This window comes from Pristiophorus japonicus, chromosome 16 (assembly GCF_044704955.1).
Source record: "Pristiophorus japonicus isolate sPriJap1 chromosome 16, sPriJap1.hap1, whole genome shotgun sequence".
In the NCBI taxonomy this organism is placed as follows: domain Eukaryota; kingdom Metazoa; phylum Chordata; class Chondrichthyes; family Pristiophoridae; genus Pristiophorus; species Pristiophorus japonicus.
Genome location: NC_091992.1, coordinates 54,091,365 through 54,106,025, shown reverse-complemented (window position 1 = coordinate 54,106,025; position 14,661 = coordinate 54,091,365). Strand labels below are relative to the sequence as shown.

At 42.7% G+C, this 14,661-nt stretch overlaps 1 long non-coding RNA gene across 1 annotated transcript; it reads left to right on the top strand.

The window, feature by feature from the left end:
- Nucleotides 1-9,955: 9,955 nt before the first annotated feature.
- Nucleotides 9,956-12,018, top strand: LOC139227044 (uncharacterized). Its single transcript, XR_011587363.1, has 3 exons — nucleotides 9,956-10,936; nucleotides 11,461-11,615; nucleotides 11,862-12,018. It is a non-coding gene; the product is annotated as an uncharacterized lncRNA (long non-coding RNA).
- The last annotated feature ends 2,643 nt before the right edge of the window (nucleotides 12,019-14,661 follow it).

The window sequence follows — 14,661 nt, the reverse complement described above, 5'->3', positions numbered from 1 at the left end:
ACATTTTTTTTTTAAAGTTGCATCAAACAATGCAAGTCAAAAACAAGGGAAAATAAATAGAGTGAGAAAAGACAAACAGCAGATGGCAGATTGTATATAGCAGCAATGCATGTGGTAAATCGCAGGACTAGGGGCAATGGTTGTCTCAAAACTAGGAGGCTCAGCAGCAAAAATGGAATCTGGACATCTAACCGAATGAGGAATTGCAAAGGGCTGGCTAAATATTGGTCATAGAATGGGAAGGGAGGAATCTACAGGATTATAAACTGCACCACCATGATAGACGGAACAAAGTGGGTGACATGATAATAACCAATTGAGAAAAGTGGATCCTGCACAGATGAAGCCAGAGACACTACTTGAAAGGGAAAAGTAACTATTGGGATCTGTTATAGACACCAAGTCAGGAGGAAGACTAGACCTGGAAATTTATACTCAAATAAGGGAGTGTGTGAGGAGTCAATGAAACCTAAGGGAAGTTTCAACTTTTGAGGGATAAATTGGGAGATTTATATAGGAGTGAAAATGTGTTTGTGGACATGATTCTGGACTGCTAAACTGAAAATGGTCAAAAGAACCTACTCGTAAGTGGGGTGTGGGGATAAAAATATGGGGCCGAATGTGTTATGTATGCATGCTAATGTTGGACTGTAACATTAGACCTGAATGTACCTTCATCCTGTATATACTATACCTGTACACCAAAGGGTGCTGCTGCTGGTGACCCAAGGGTCACCTGTACACTGCAGGTAATCAAGTATAAAAGGGAGCTCACCTCTTGGTGTCCTCACTCCAGGAGCTGCAATAGAGGACTAAGGTCACTACAGTTCAAGTGCCATAACCCTACCTCATGAAGTCATTAAGAGAGTGCTTGCATAGACAACAGAATCAATGTTCCCTCTAATTATTTTTCATGTGCTGTCCCTTTAACTGGTTGCGTGGTCCATTCAAATTTTTGAGCTTCTTCCATGTAAAAGCCAATGAGCAGCCTGTGTGGGACCTCCAGAGCACTGCATGGCCGCGCAGCTTAGCGAAAATGTTGGGCCTATTACTATGCAACAACTCTGAAGGGACCAAGGGATTATCAGAGGTCATGCTTCGTCACTAGGATTGAGACAATTCGTTCAGGTGCCACTGCTGCTTCTCTCCCTTCCCCAGTCTACCAAGCCAAACTTCCTCTAAGGTCTCTGCTGCGCTAGCCCTGAACTCACATCTTTCTCTAGTTTCTCCCCGAGGGTATCTTGCCTCATACCCTTTCAGACCTTGTTTTGTCCATGAGACCTCTTTCTGCTCCCTCGATCGTATTCCACCTGACCACCCAACTTCTCTTCCTGGCTCCCATGTTAGCAGATATTGTTAACGGATCCCTTTTCTCAGGCACCGTCACCCTCTCCTCCAAATTTTCCGTCATCAACCCCTCCTCAAAAAAAACATCCTTGACCCCTCTGTCCTTGCCAACTACCAATACATCTCCAATTTCCCTTTTCGTTCAAAAGTTCTGAATGTGTTGTCACCTCACAAATCTGTGTCCATCTTTCCAACAACTCAATGTTCGAACCCCTCCAATCAGGTTTCCTCCACTGCCGCAGTACTGAAATGACATTGCAAATGACATCCACTGTGATTGTGACCATGTTAAACTAACTCTCCTCATCCTTTTCAACCTGTCTGCAGCCTTTGACATGGTTGACCACACCATCCTCCTCCAAAGCCTCTCCTCTGTTGTTCAGCTGGGAAGTACTGCCCTCTCCTTGTTCCCTTCCTATCCATCAAATCGTAGTCAGAGAATCACCTGCAATGGCTTCGGTTCCTGTTTCCACACCGTTACCTCGAGTCCCCTAAGGATCTATCCACGGCCCCCTCCTATTCCTATCATGCTGCCCCTCAGCGACATCTTACAAAAATAAAACATCAGGCTCCACATGTATGCTGACGATACCCAGTTCTACCTCACCACCGCCCCTCTTGGCCCCTTCACCGCTTCTGATTTGTCATGCAACTTATCCAACATCCAATACCGGATGAGCAGACATTTCTTCCAACTAAATATTGGGAAAATACAAAGCCATTGTCTTCGGATCCTGCCACAAACTGCTCCATAGCCACCGACTTCCCATCCCTCTCCACTGTCTGAGGCTGAACAAGACCATTCACAACCTCAGCGTCCTATTTGACCCAGAGATGAGCGACCATATATCCACTCCATCACCAAGACTGCCTATTTCCATCTCTGTAACACAGCCCAACTCCTGCATCAGCTCATCTGCTGCTTAAATCCTCATCCATGCCTTTGTTACCTCTAGACTCGACTATTCCAATGGTTTCCTGGCCAGCCAGCCATCTTCCATAAGCTCTCCATAAACTTGAGCTTATCCAAAAACTCGCACCAAGTCCCATTCATAGAAACATAGAAATTAGGTGCAGGAACAAGCCATTCTGCCCTTCGAGCCTGCACCGTCATTCAATAAGATCATGGCTAATCATTCAACCTTAGTACCCCTTTCCTGCTTTCTCTCCATACTCCTTGATCCTTTTGGCCGTAAGGGCCATATCTAACTCCCTTTTGAATATATCTAACGAACTGGCCTCAACAACTTTCTGCGGCAGAGAATTCCACAGGTTAACCACTCTGAGTTAAGAAGTTTCTCCTCATCTCGGTCCTAAATGGCTTACCCCTTATCCTTAGACTGTGACCCCTGGTTCTGGAACTCCCCAGCAATGGGAACCTTCTTCCTGCATCTAACCTGTCCAATCCCGTCAGAATTTTATATGTTTCTATGAGATCTCCTCTCATTCTTCCAAACTCCAGTGGATACAAGCCCAGTTGATCCAGTCTCTCCTCATATGTCAGTCGTGCCATCCCAGGAATCAATCTGGTGAACCTTCGCTGTACTCCCTCAATAGCAAGAACATCCTTCCTCAGATTAGGGGACCAAAACTGAACACAATATTCCAGGTGTGGCCTCACCAAGGCTCTGCACAACTGTAGTAAGACCTCCCTGTTTCTATACTCAAATCCTCTAGCTACGAAGACCAACATGCCATCTGCGTTCTTCACCGCCTGCTGTACCTGCATGCCAATCTTCAAAGACTGATGTACCATGACATCCAGGTCTTATTGCACCTCCTCTTTTCCGAATCTGTCACCATTCAGATAATATTCTGTCTTCCTGTTTTTGCCACCAAAGTGGATAACTTCACATTTATCCACATTATACTGCATCTGCCATGCATTTGCCCACTTACCTAACCTGTCAAAGTCACCCTGCAGTCTCTTAGCATCCTCACAGCTCACATCACCACCCAGCTTTGTGTCATCTACAAACTTGGAGATATTACATTCAATTCCTTCATCTAAATCATTCATGTATATTGTAAATAGCTGGGGTCCCAGCACTGAACCCTGCGGCATTCCATAAGTCACTGCCTGCCATTCTGAAAAGGACCCATTTATTCCGACTCTCTGCTTCATGTCTGCCAACCAGTTCTCTAAACGTCAATACATTACCCCCAATACCATGTGCTTTCATTTTGTGCACTAATCTTTTGTGTGAGACCTTGTCAAAAGCCTTTTGAAAGTCCAAATACATCACATCCACTGGTTCTCCCTTGTCCACTCTACTAGTTACATCCTCCAAAAATTCCAGAAGATTTGTCAAGCATGATTTCCCTTTCATAAATCCATGCTGACTTGGACCAATCCTGTCACTGCTTTCCAAATGCGCTGCTATTTCATCTTTAATAATTGATTCCAACATTTTCCCCACCACTGATGTCAGGCTAACCTGTCCATAACTCCCCGTTTTCTCTCTTCCCTCCTTTTTTAAAAAGTGGTGTTACATTAGCTGCCTTCCACTTCATAGGAACTGGTCCAGAGTCAATAGAACGTTGGAAAATGATCACCAATGCATCCACTATTTCTAGGGCCACTTCCTTAAGTACTCTGGGATGCAGCCTATCAGGCCCTGGGGATTTATCGGCCTTCAATCCCATCAATTTCCTAACACAATTTCCTGACTAATAAGGATTTCTTTCAGTTCCTCCTTTCCGCTACATCCTTGAACCCTTAGTATTTCTGGAAGATTATTTGTGTCTTCCTATGTGAAGACAGATCCAAAGTATTTGTTCAATTGGCCTCCCACTTCTTTGTTCCCCATTATAAATTCACCTGATTCTGTCTGCAAAGGACAGGTTGGTCTTCACTAATCTTTTTCTCTTCACATATCTATAGAAGCTTTTGCAGTCAGTTTTTATGTTCCCTGCAAGCTTCCTCTCATACTTTATTTCCCCCTCTTAATTAGACCCTTTGTCCTCCTCTGCTGAATTCTAAATTTCTCCCAGTCCTCAGGTTTACTGCTTTTTCTGGCCAATTTATGTGCCTCTTCCTTGGATTTAACACTATTCCTAATTTCCCTTGTTAGCCACAGTTGAGCTACGTTCCCTGTTTTATTTTTACTCCAGACAGGGATGTGCAATTGCTGAAGTTCATCCATGTAATCTATAAATGTCTGCCATTGACTATCCACTGTCAACCCTTTAAGTATCATTTGTCAGTCTCTCCTAGCCAATTCACGTCTCATACCATCGAAGTTACCTTTCCTTAAGTTCAGGACCCTAGTCTCTGAATTGACACCGTCACTCTCCATCTCAATAAAGAATTCTACCATATTATGGTCACTCTTCCCCAGGGGGCTTCGCACAAGATTACGAATTCGTCCTCTCTCATTACACAACTCCCAGTCTAGGATGGCCAGCTCTCTAGTTGTTCCTCGACATTTTGGTCTAGAAAGCCATCCCTAATACACTCCAGGAAATCCTCCTCCACTGCATTGCTACCAACTTGGTTAACTCAATCTATATGTAGATTAAAGTCGCCCATGATAACTGCTGTACTTTTATTGCACGCATCCCTAATTTCTTGTTTGATGCTCTCCCCAACCTCACTACTACTGTTTGGTGGTCTGTACCCAGTCCCACTGGTGTTTTCTGCCCTTTGGTATTCCACATCATCCAAGCTAATGTCCTTTCTTACTATTGCGTTAATTTCCTCTTTAACCAGCAATGCTGCCCCAGCTCCTTTTCCTTTCTGTCTATCCTTCCTAAATGTTGAATACCCAGCCTTGGTCACCATTTCTCCATAATCCCAATTATATCATAATCGTTAATAGCTGTCTGTGCAGTTAATTCATCCACCTTATTACGAATACTCCTCGCATTGAGGCACAGAGCCTTCAGGCTTGTCTTTTTAACACTCTGTCCCTTTAGAATTTTGCTGTAATGTGGCCCTTTTTGATTTTTGCCTTGGGTTTCTCTGCCCTCCACTTTTACCATTCTCCTTTCTATCTTTTGCTTCTGCCCCCATTTTATTTCCCTCTGTCTCCCTGCAAAGGTTCCCATTCCCCTGCCATATTAGTTTAACCCCTCCCCAACAGCACTAGCAAACACTCCCCCTAGGACATTGGTTCCGGTCCTGTCCAGGTGCAGACTGTCCGGTTTGTACTGGTCCCACTTCCCTCAGAACCAGTTCCAATGTCCCAGAAATTTGAATCCCTCCCTCTTGCACCACTCCTCAAGCCAAGCATTCAGCTTAGCTATCCTGCTATTTCTACTCTGACTAGGACGTGGCACTGGTAGCAATCCTGAGATTACTACCTTTTGAGGTCCTACTTTTTAATTTAACTCCTAGCTCCCTAAATTCAGCTTGTAGGACCTCATCCCGCTTTTTACCTATATCGTTGGTACCTATATGCACCCATCATCCTTAAGCTCACTGACCTACATTGGCTCCCAGTCCGGTAACATCTCCATTTTAAAATTCTCATCCCCCTTTTCAAATTCGTCCCTACCTCTGTAACTTCCTTCAGCCCTACAATCCTGAGATCTCTGCGCTACTCTAATTCTGGCATTAATTGCTGCACCATTGGCGGCCATGGTCCTAAGCTCTGGAACTCCCTCCCTAAACCTCTCCGCCTCTCTCTTTCTCCTCCTTTAAGACGCTCCTTAAAACCTACCTCTTTGACCAAGCTTTTGATCATCTGTCCTAATATCTCATGTGGCTTGATTTGATATTTTGTCTGCTAACGCTCCTGTCAAGTGCTTCGGGATGTTTTACAACATTAAAGGCACGATATAAATGCAAGTTGTGTTTGATTTAACAAACTGGCCAAGAGCTAAAGTAAAAAATAAGATTAAAATTGCGGGAAGTTTTAAAGCAAATTGTGAAAGGTTTTCAGGAATGCAAACAAGTGGTCAGGGTAGCAGTAGGACTCCTGGTGAATCCCAAAGGTAATAAACAAATGGCATGGCAGATATCTTAGCTAACCTCTTTGTGTCAGTCTTCATGAAGGAAGCTAAGGTTTTGGTAGAATTTCCAGGGAAGAGGAAATATCAAGAATAATGAAAACAGCAAATGAAGAGGTAATGGACAGGTGAAGGACACATGGTTTCCGGTCCAGATGGACTGTTTGCAAGAGCACCAGCGCAGTTAGGAAGTGTCTAATACAACAACTGCTTGTATTCATATTTATATAGCACGCTTAACGTAGTAAAACGTCCCAAGGCGCTTCGTGTTATAAGACAAAACAAATACATTTGACACCGAGCCACACAAGAAGAAATTACAGGTGGTGACCAGAAGCTTGGTCAAAGAGGTAGGGTTTAAGGAGCATCTTAAAGGAGGAAAGAGAGGTAGAGGGGTTTATGGAGGGAGTTCCAGAGCTTAGGGCCCATGCAGCTGAAGGCCTGGCCACCGATGATTGAGTGATTATAATCAGAGATGTTCAAGAGCACAGAATTTGAGGTGCGCAGACCAATCAGACCATAGCAGGTATCATTAGGGGAACAGGAGAGATGGCCAAGGAGTGAATGCAAACCAATTTATAAATGGAACTACAGGCCAGTGACCTCTCTAGTAGGTAAAATATTACAACATAGTAATACATTCTTGGGCCTTTACTCTTTTTATTCTATTTTGTTTCTTTTGGGTTCCACATGACAGACCTCTCTTGTAGGTGATGCTGAAGGGTCGATAACCAGAGGGCACAGATTAAAGGTGATTGGCAAAAGAACCAAAGGCGACATGAGGAAAAACTTTTTTTTATGAGGTTAGGATTTGGAATGCACTGCCTGAAAGGGTGGTGGATACAGATTCAATAGAAGCCTTCAAAAGAGCCGGCACAGACGCGATGAGACGAATAGCCTCTTTCTGTGCTGTACTATTCTATGATTCTATATGTCTCAGAGAGTGCTTTTACTTACCCAGATAGCGAGGTAGCATGGCCAGGCATCAAACGAAGAACCCCCTTCACTTCAAATAGTTCTTTGGTTTATCGGTTATATCAAGTGCTCTTCCTTAATTTTGGAAGGCGGCAAAATAACACGTCACCAGAATGTAACTAACAGTAAAAGATAAGTTAAATACAAGAATAGTAGCTATGACAACTGTTTTTTTTGACAGCTTTTAAGAGTGAATAGGAAATAGATGTGACTGCTGTGCTAAATTATTAGGCATGTAATTCTTACAGGGTAGATTTTTCTTTCTTCGCCTTCCATGGAATTCTCTGGCCTGACTATCTCTGAACATTGGGATGACTGGGGCCAAACAAATTTAAATGACACTGTTCGCTCAAAAGGAGCTCCCAATCAAATATATATTTGAAATAATCCCAGAAAATGTTTGTATTTGAATTGAATGACTTGGCCCCTCCCTTAAGTCTGGCTCAAACAAATGACCAATTCTTGCTGCCCAAGTTTGCTGCTGATGAACTTGGGGTGGTTGCAAGTAATATAATGCAAGAGTGGACCAAATACAGAGATATTTGGGTAGAACAGAAAGTTGTGCTAACAAGCGTGAGATGTGGCTTACTGAGGATAAATGCAAGGTGGTGAAACTAGGGAAATAAGTAGCGGGAATACAAGCTAATCAATATTATTCTGCAGAGCATAACACAAGAGAGGCATCCGAGGCATGTGTGGCCATCTCGCCAAACTATCAGCACGGTATGCACCAGCAGTAAAGAAGATAAACAAGATCTTATGATGTGTAGCCAGGGAGATAAAGTACTAGGAAATTATGTTCCAATACCTTAGCGCACTTTTGCTTGAGTGCTAATGTGCTTGAAGGGGACACTGGGCGAATTCAGCAAGGCTATACTTGCAATTCTCCAACCCGCTCTCCAGCTACATGAGGCTCTGTGCCAGAGGAACAGCCTTGCTGTATTGAGACTGACAATAGGAGCATAGGAACAGGAATAGGCCATTCAGCTTGCTCCACCATTCAATTAGATCATAGCTGATCTGTACCTCAAATCCATTTAGTCACCTTTGTTCCATATCTCTTGGTACCTTTACCTAACAATACTTTATCAGTCTTGAAAGCTCCAATTGCCCCAGCATCCACCACCTTTTGGGGCAGGAATTTCAGATTTTTACTAGCCATTGTGTGAAAAAGTGCATCTCAATTTCCCTTCTAAATGGCCTAGCTCTAATACTAACAAGCTAGAAATAAAGTCACTGTCCAGCTAGGGCTTCAGCTATTCTTGCCTTACAACGATCACTAATAAAAATAAAAATGTTACGTGGGAGAGGAAGAAGCAATCTGGGAAATGTGGGCTAAATACTGCATTTCACCTCTGGGATCTAGGTTCAAATCCAGTCCAAAGTCTTCTCTGTCTGCAGATTGCGAGGCTAATTCATTAAAATCCAATTGGCTCACATTGTAAAACTGCCTCTAGTTTGGCACTAACTCACAATCTTATTCTGAGAGACCACAGAATGGGAGAAGGAAATGTCAGACTGATGCAATGAAAGGACCATTCCTGAGCTTGGGACCATTAAAGCCATAGTGGAGGCAGCTATACTCAGCATCCAATTATGCTATACAGGACAATGACTGCTTGGGATGGAACTTATTCCATTCCTTGGTGCTAACATTCCTTACTTGAGCAGCACAAAAAAATGACTTGCCACAACCAAATTGGATTTAAATCTTTGGAATAATGAAACAAATAGAATCAGTATAGACAGGTTACGAATCTCAGGAAATGCAGAAAGTATTTATAGTTTCCCTGTAATTCATTCTCTTTCTCTCCTTCTAACCATATTATGACTTAAGCAAAACAAGCTTCCAACAAAGAAAAATGGCTAGGAACACATTGCAGGCCATCAGCATCTGAAATAGGAAAGTACAGAATTGGAAAAGACTCTGCAGTCCATCTGGCCAGTTCCAAAAAACGAATCCCCTCAATCGTCAACTCCCTCAGACATCCATCCAAATTCTCCACGCACTCTCTTCCCCCCCCCCCCGCCCTGCCCACCATAGAAGTTTGTTCCACACATTCACCTTCACCCTCTGAGTAAAGTGGTTGGGAGCAATCCTTGCACCTTGCCTCTTTTGATAGCAGGCAATCTTGGGATGCGATTGCACATTAGAACTGGCCTGAACCATTAACCCATTTTTGTCTTTCAGCTGCTGAATTGCTCACTGTATATTTCCAGCATTTGCTGTTTTTATATCAGATTTCCAACATTCACAGTCCATTTAAATAGCAGACCTGGCATGGTTCAACACAGCATTCTTCGTATCCATTAAAATACCAGGACAAGCAGAACAATTACCACAGTGTTGTATCACTGAGCTGCAACCCTTGTTGCCAGACTTTTACTAGCTATGGGGAAGTGGATTAGCGCAAGCAGAATAAATCCACTAGCAGCACGCTGGATTGCTTGTGTTCGAGTCGTGACCCATGCATAGCTTTGAGTTTACTAATAATAAAAAGCAGTTCATACTTTTACCAAAAAAGGCTTTAGTGGAACTTAGACGGGTTGCACCTCAGCAGAGCCAGGACCAATATCCTCACCGGGACAGGGGGGGGGTGGTGTTTGCTTGAGTTGTTGGGAAGGGTTTAAACTAGCTTGGCAGGGGGATGGGAACCTGAGAATAGATTCAGTAGGGAGGGGAGTAAAACTGGAATTAGAAAGCAAAAATGTAGAAAGTGAGTTTGAAGGACAGAGGAAACAAGCAGGAAAAAAGGGTAAAAAACAAATGTAAAAGCTCTTTGTCTGAAAGCACATAGCATTCGTAACAAAATAGATGAGTTGACGGCACAAATAGATACAAATTGGTATGATCTGATAGCCATTGGTTGCAAGGTGACCAAGACTGGGAACTAAGACTAGACTTTCCACTAGGTGGCTAAGGCCCCAAAAAATGGGCCATGGGTCAAGCAATGCGTGTCGTATCGCCCGTGCTGATCGCCGGCACAAGGCCCATTTTTTTTTGCGATTTTCCACTCGGCCATACCCCGGCGATGTCAAATGGGCGATCTGATTTTTCAGCGATCTCACGATTGCTTAAAAAAAGCGGAAGTCAAACGGAAGTCATAGAAGAAAAAAGCTTCCCTAGCAATGCTATTGTGCGCACGTGTAGGATTTTTTTGGGGGTTGATTTTCTTTGCCGCTTTTGGAGAGTCTATAGGTCATCACACATGCTCAGAAGCACAGGGAGGATCAGAGAGAGTGGGAGAGAGAAGGAGAGAGGACTTGGTCGTTTGCTGCGAGAATAATTCAAATAAATCATTATATTTGACAAATCTAGTACATTTGAATGATCTATTAGCTAGTATATAGTATCTAGGATCGATTACCTAGCATCTATTATCTCGTATCCTAATTATCTCGTAGCAATGTCGATGCAAATGCAACTGCAAAAAGAAAGGGAGATGGAAAGGAGAAGGGCCAAAGCCTTTAGTGAGGAGGCCAACGAGGCCCTTGTTAATGTTGTCAGAACGAGGTGGGAGGACTTGACACGGGGTGGGCATGGGAAACCCTCACCCCGTGCATATCGTAGAATTTGGCTGGAGACTCATCGGCATCTAATGAGGTGCGGACTGCTGACCAGTGCTGCAAGAGATGGAACAGCCTGCTGGCAGCTGCCAGAGTAAGTTGCATTATATATTCTATATTTAAAACATATTTAAAATCACACATATGTAGTATTTACTTGATGCTTATAAATTATATGTAGTATTTGCTTGATGTTTATAAATTGTAAATAAAATCCTGTCATTTATTTATAATGTAAAGTAATTAAATTAAATTATAAATACATTTATTCACTCTAAGTTGAATGTTATAGTATTAAAAATTATTCATATGCAGCTACCAGAGTAAGTTGCATTTTAAATTCTATATTTAAAACATGTCATATTTAAAATCATACATATGTATTTACTTGATGTTTATAAATTGTAATTAGAATCCTCTGTCATTTATTTATAATATAAAATAATTAAATTAAAAATACATTTATTCTCAACATTAAGGTGAATCATATAGTATTAAAAATTATTCATATGCACTACAATGTTATGTAATAAATTGAATATTTAAATCAGTCAGTCTTAAATGTTTATTGTCAAGTCCATTAGCTTATGCCGTTCAATGTTAAATTATAATTTACAGAAGGAGATAACTATCAACCGCGCGGAGCAAAGGAGGACAGGTGGCGGCTCCGTGACGGTACACGTTCTTATGCAATACGAGGAGCTTGCGGTGGCCTTGGTGAGGCCTGAAAGCCGTTCGGTCATGACCCGTGGCCGAACCCACCCTTCAGTCTCGTGAGTAATGGGAACTGTGCAATGTGTCAAACATTACTAAATACATACTAAAAATATCGTAGTTACGCATGTAATGTTATGCAGTTATAATTCAATAATTTTGATGGAGTCTTGATCTACGAATGAGGCCATGTTAACCCTGGTGAACCCTTGTGCATATGGGGTTTTGACAATTATTGCAATGTTTTAGGTTATTGAAATATTGATATTGATATATATTGATATGTATTGTTATGAGTTGTTTAGAAATGTCATTCATCGTTCTAAGATGAAGTGTCCGTTGAGCAAGGTGAAGTAGCGGAGACATCCACAAATATCAACCCTCCAACAGCTCGCAGGAGGAAGAGATGGAGGAGGAGGACGTTATCACGCAATCCATCAGACAATTTGAGGCGGAGCAAGAGGAGGACGATGAGATTGTTTTTGTTGGGGGGGGGGGGGGGGGGGGCAGAGAAACAACCTGCGGCCATCTCAATTGAGATGGAAGAGGCACCGGAACCAAACGGTGTGCAGGTGGCGACGTCAAGGAACGTAATTTTGCAAACGCCGACCCCACGGAGGTCCGGTCAGCGGGATGAGCAATCGCCTACCAAGGAGGGCCAGACTGAGAGCTTAATAATCCTGTGCAGGGAGACGGTCGCGGTCTTATCCAGGGTTTCGCAGGATTCTCTGCCAGCTGGAGCCAGCTCTCCACAAACTGGAGCCAGTTTCCAGCAACCTGGAATGAGTTCTGCACGAACTTCTCCGACTGGTCTTCCGAGCAAGCACGGACTGCAAGTGAGACGTTGAAGGCCATTCGGCAGCAGACAGCCGCAACCAATGCCCTACGGCATGCGTTGCTGGCTGGACACGGTGCTGCACCCAAAGGTGTCGTGTCTGCTCGCAGCGAGACCCAGTTCCTCCTGACTCGGAAGTGGAGCTTCAGGCTTCCGCTCCGTCACCTCCACCACGGCAGAAAGTCTTGCCGTCCCACTCTGCACGACGTCTTGGTGTCGGTCTGCGTAGACCAAAATGGGCGGGTGGGGTACAAACACGGGGTGGGACTGGACCTGGAGGGAAATGTGGCCGCAGGTTTGGGGGGGCGGGGGGAGTTTTTTCCCACAAAGTTTGTTCACTGTTTACTTGTTCAATTGTTCTTATTTTGTTAGTTGTTATTTGTTAATTGTTAAGATTTTATGTATTTGAGGGGTGGGTGGGTTGGTGCGGGGGGCAGGGGGTTGGAGGGATAGTTTATCAATTTTTTTTTCATATTTGTTAATAAAAAAAATGTTCTTTAATTCAATAAATTGTGTCTTCTCTCAGTTACATTTATCAACTATACAGTTAATCCATATTTGTTTATTCTTTTAATATACAAGTACTTTAGTAACACTTTAGTAATATTAAACTTTATAAAATAAGCATAAATTCTGATGATAGGCCAGTGCAGGCAAGACAACAAGGACACCCCATGCAATTGAAACTTTTGGTTAACCCTAACTGTAAATCAACATCTGAATGTCCACGTTTAGCGAGTGGAACCCCTTTCTGTTACGAAAGACCTCTGCGTTCTTTAAGGGTCCTTTGAGGGCAATGTGCGTACAGTCTATTCCTCCCTGCAACTTGTGTAAGTCTGCTATTCTCGAGAAACCGAAAGTACTCTTGGTCTGTGCCTCCCTGGTTATTGTGAAGCTTATGAAGTCCCTCCACGAGCGTAAAGAGCTTCAGTCACCTGTCAAATGCAGCAGTGTGTAGCGTGCTGATGTCTCATTTTAATAATCACTCAACAATATCTAATCACTTTGTACGCTCTATGCTGCATGTCAGTTTGATAGGTCCCAACAATATCAGTAAATACCTTCACGATGTAAAATCTATTTAATAAATTCAATATATATATAAAACCTAATAAATTCTATTATATAAAACCTATTTACTAAAAATAACATAGTAATACCTATTTATATTCCCTGTCCCAATATTCTGAATACAACTAACTCTCAATAAATCACAACTAATCCTCCACCCTTCCATTGAAGTCAAAATGGCATCCGTAGTGCCCATTTTCCTTCTCTTAGGCCCAGAAAAAGCAACTATTTCTTAGCACTCTTTTGGGCCTTGCATCGGCCCAGCAAAATGCATGCTAGATGCTGAAATTTGGGATGGGCCTTGTGTGGGCTATAATTTTGGCAATCTTCTCGGCGATCAAAGTGGAAACTTAGACACCTGTTTTTCGGGCGATATTTTAGGCCTAATTTCCACTTCTTGCTCAAAATGGGCAATAAAGGTCCGTTTTGGGCCATATATGTGCCATAAATGGGCAATGTGAAGTGGAAAGTCTAACCCTAAATATTCAGGGGTATTTAACAATTTGAAAGGACAGACAGAAAGGAAAAGGAGGTGGGGTAGCACTATTAATAAAGGATGGGATCAGTGTGTTCATGAGAAACGATATTGGCTCAGAGGATCAAGATGTTGAATCAGTTTGGGTGGAGATAAGGAATAATAAAGGGAAAAAGTCACTGGTGGGCATATCTATAGGCCCCCTAACAATAGCTACACTGTTGCACGGAGTATAAATCAAGAAATAATGGAGGCTTGTAATAAAGGAACGGCAATGATTAAGAGAGGGAAGATAGATTATGAAAGTAAACCTGCACAAAATATAAAAACAGATAGTAAGAGTTTCTACAGGTACATAAAAAAGGAAAAGAGTGGCTAAAGTAAATGTTGGATGAGACTGGGAAAATAATAATGTAGAACAGGGAAATGGCAGAGATGTTGAACAAATATTTTGTATCAGTCTTCATGGTAGAAGACACTAAAAACATCCCAATAGTGGATAATCAAGGGGCTATAGGTAGGGAGGAACTTAATACAATCACTAATGAAGTAGTACTAGGTAAAATAATGGGACTAAAGGCAGACAAGTCCCCTGGACCTGATGCCTTACATCCTAGGGTCTTGAGAAGTGGCTGCAGAGATAGTGGATGCATTGGTTGCAATCTACCAAAATTCATTGGATTCTGGGGTGGTCCCAGCAGATTGGAAAACCGCAAATGTAACG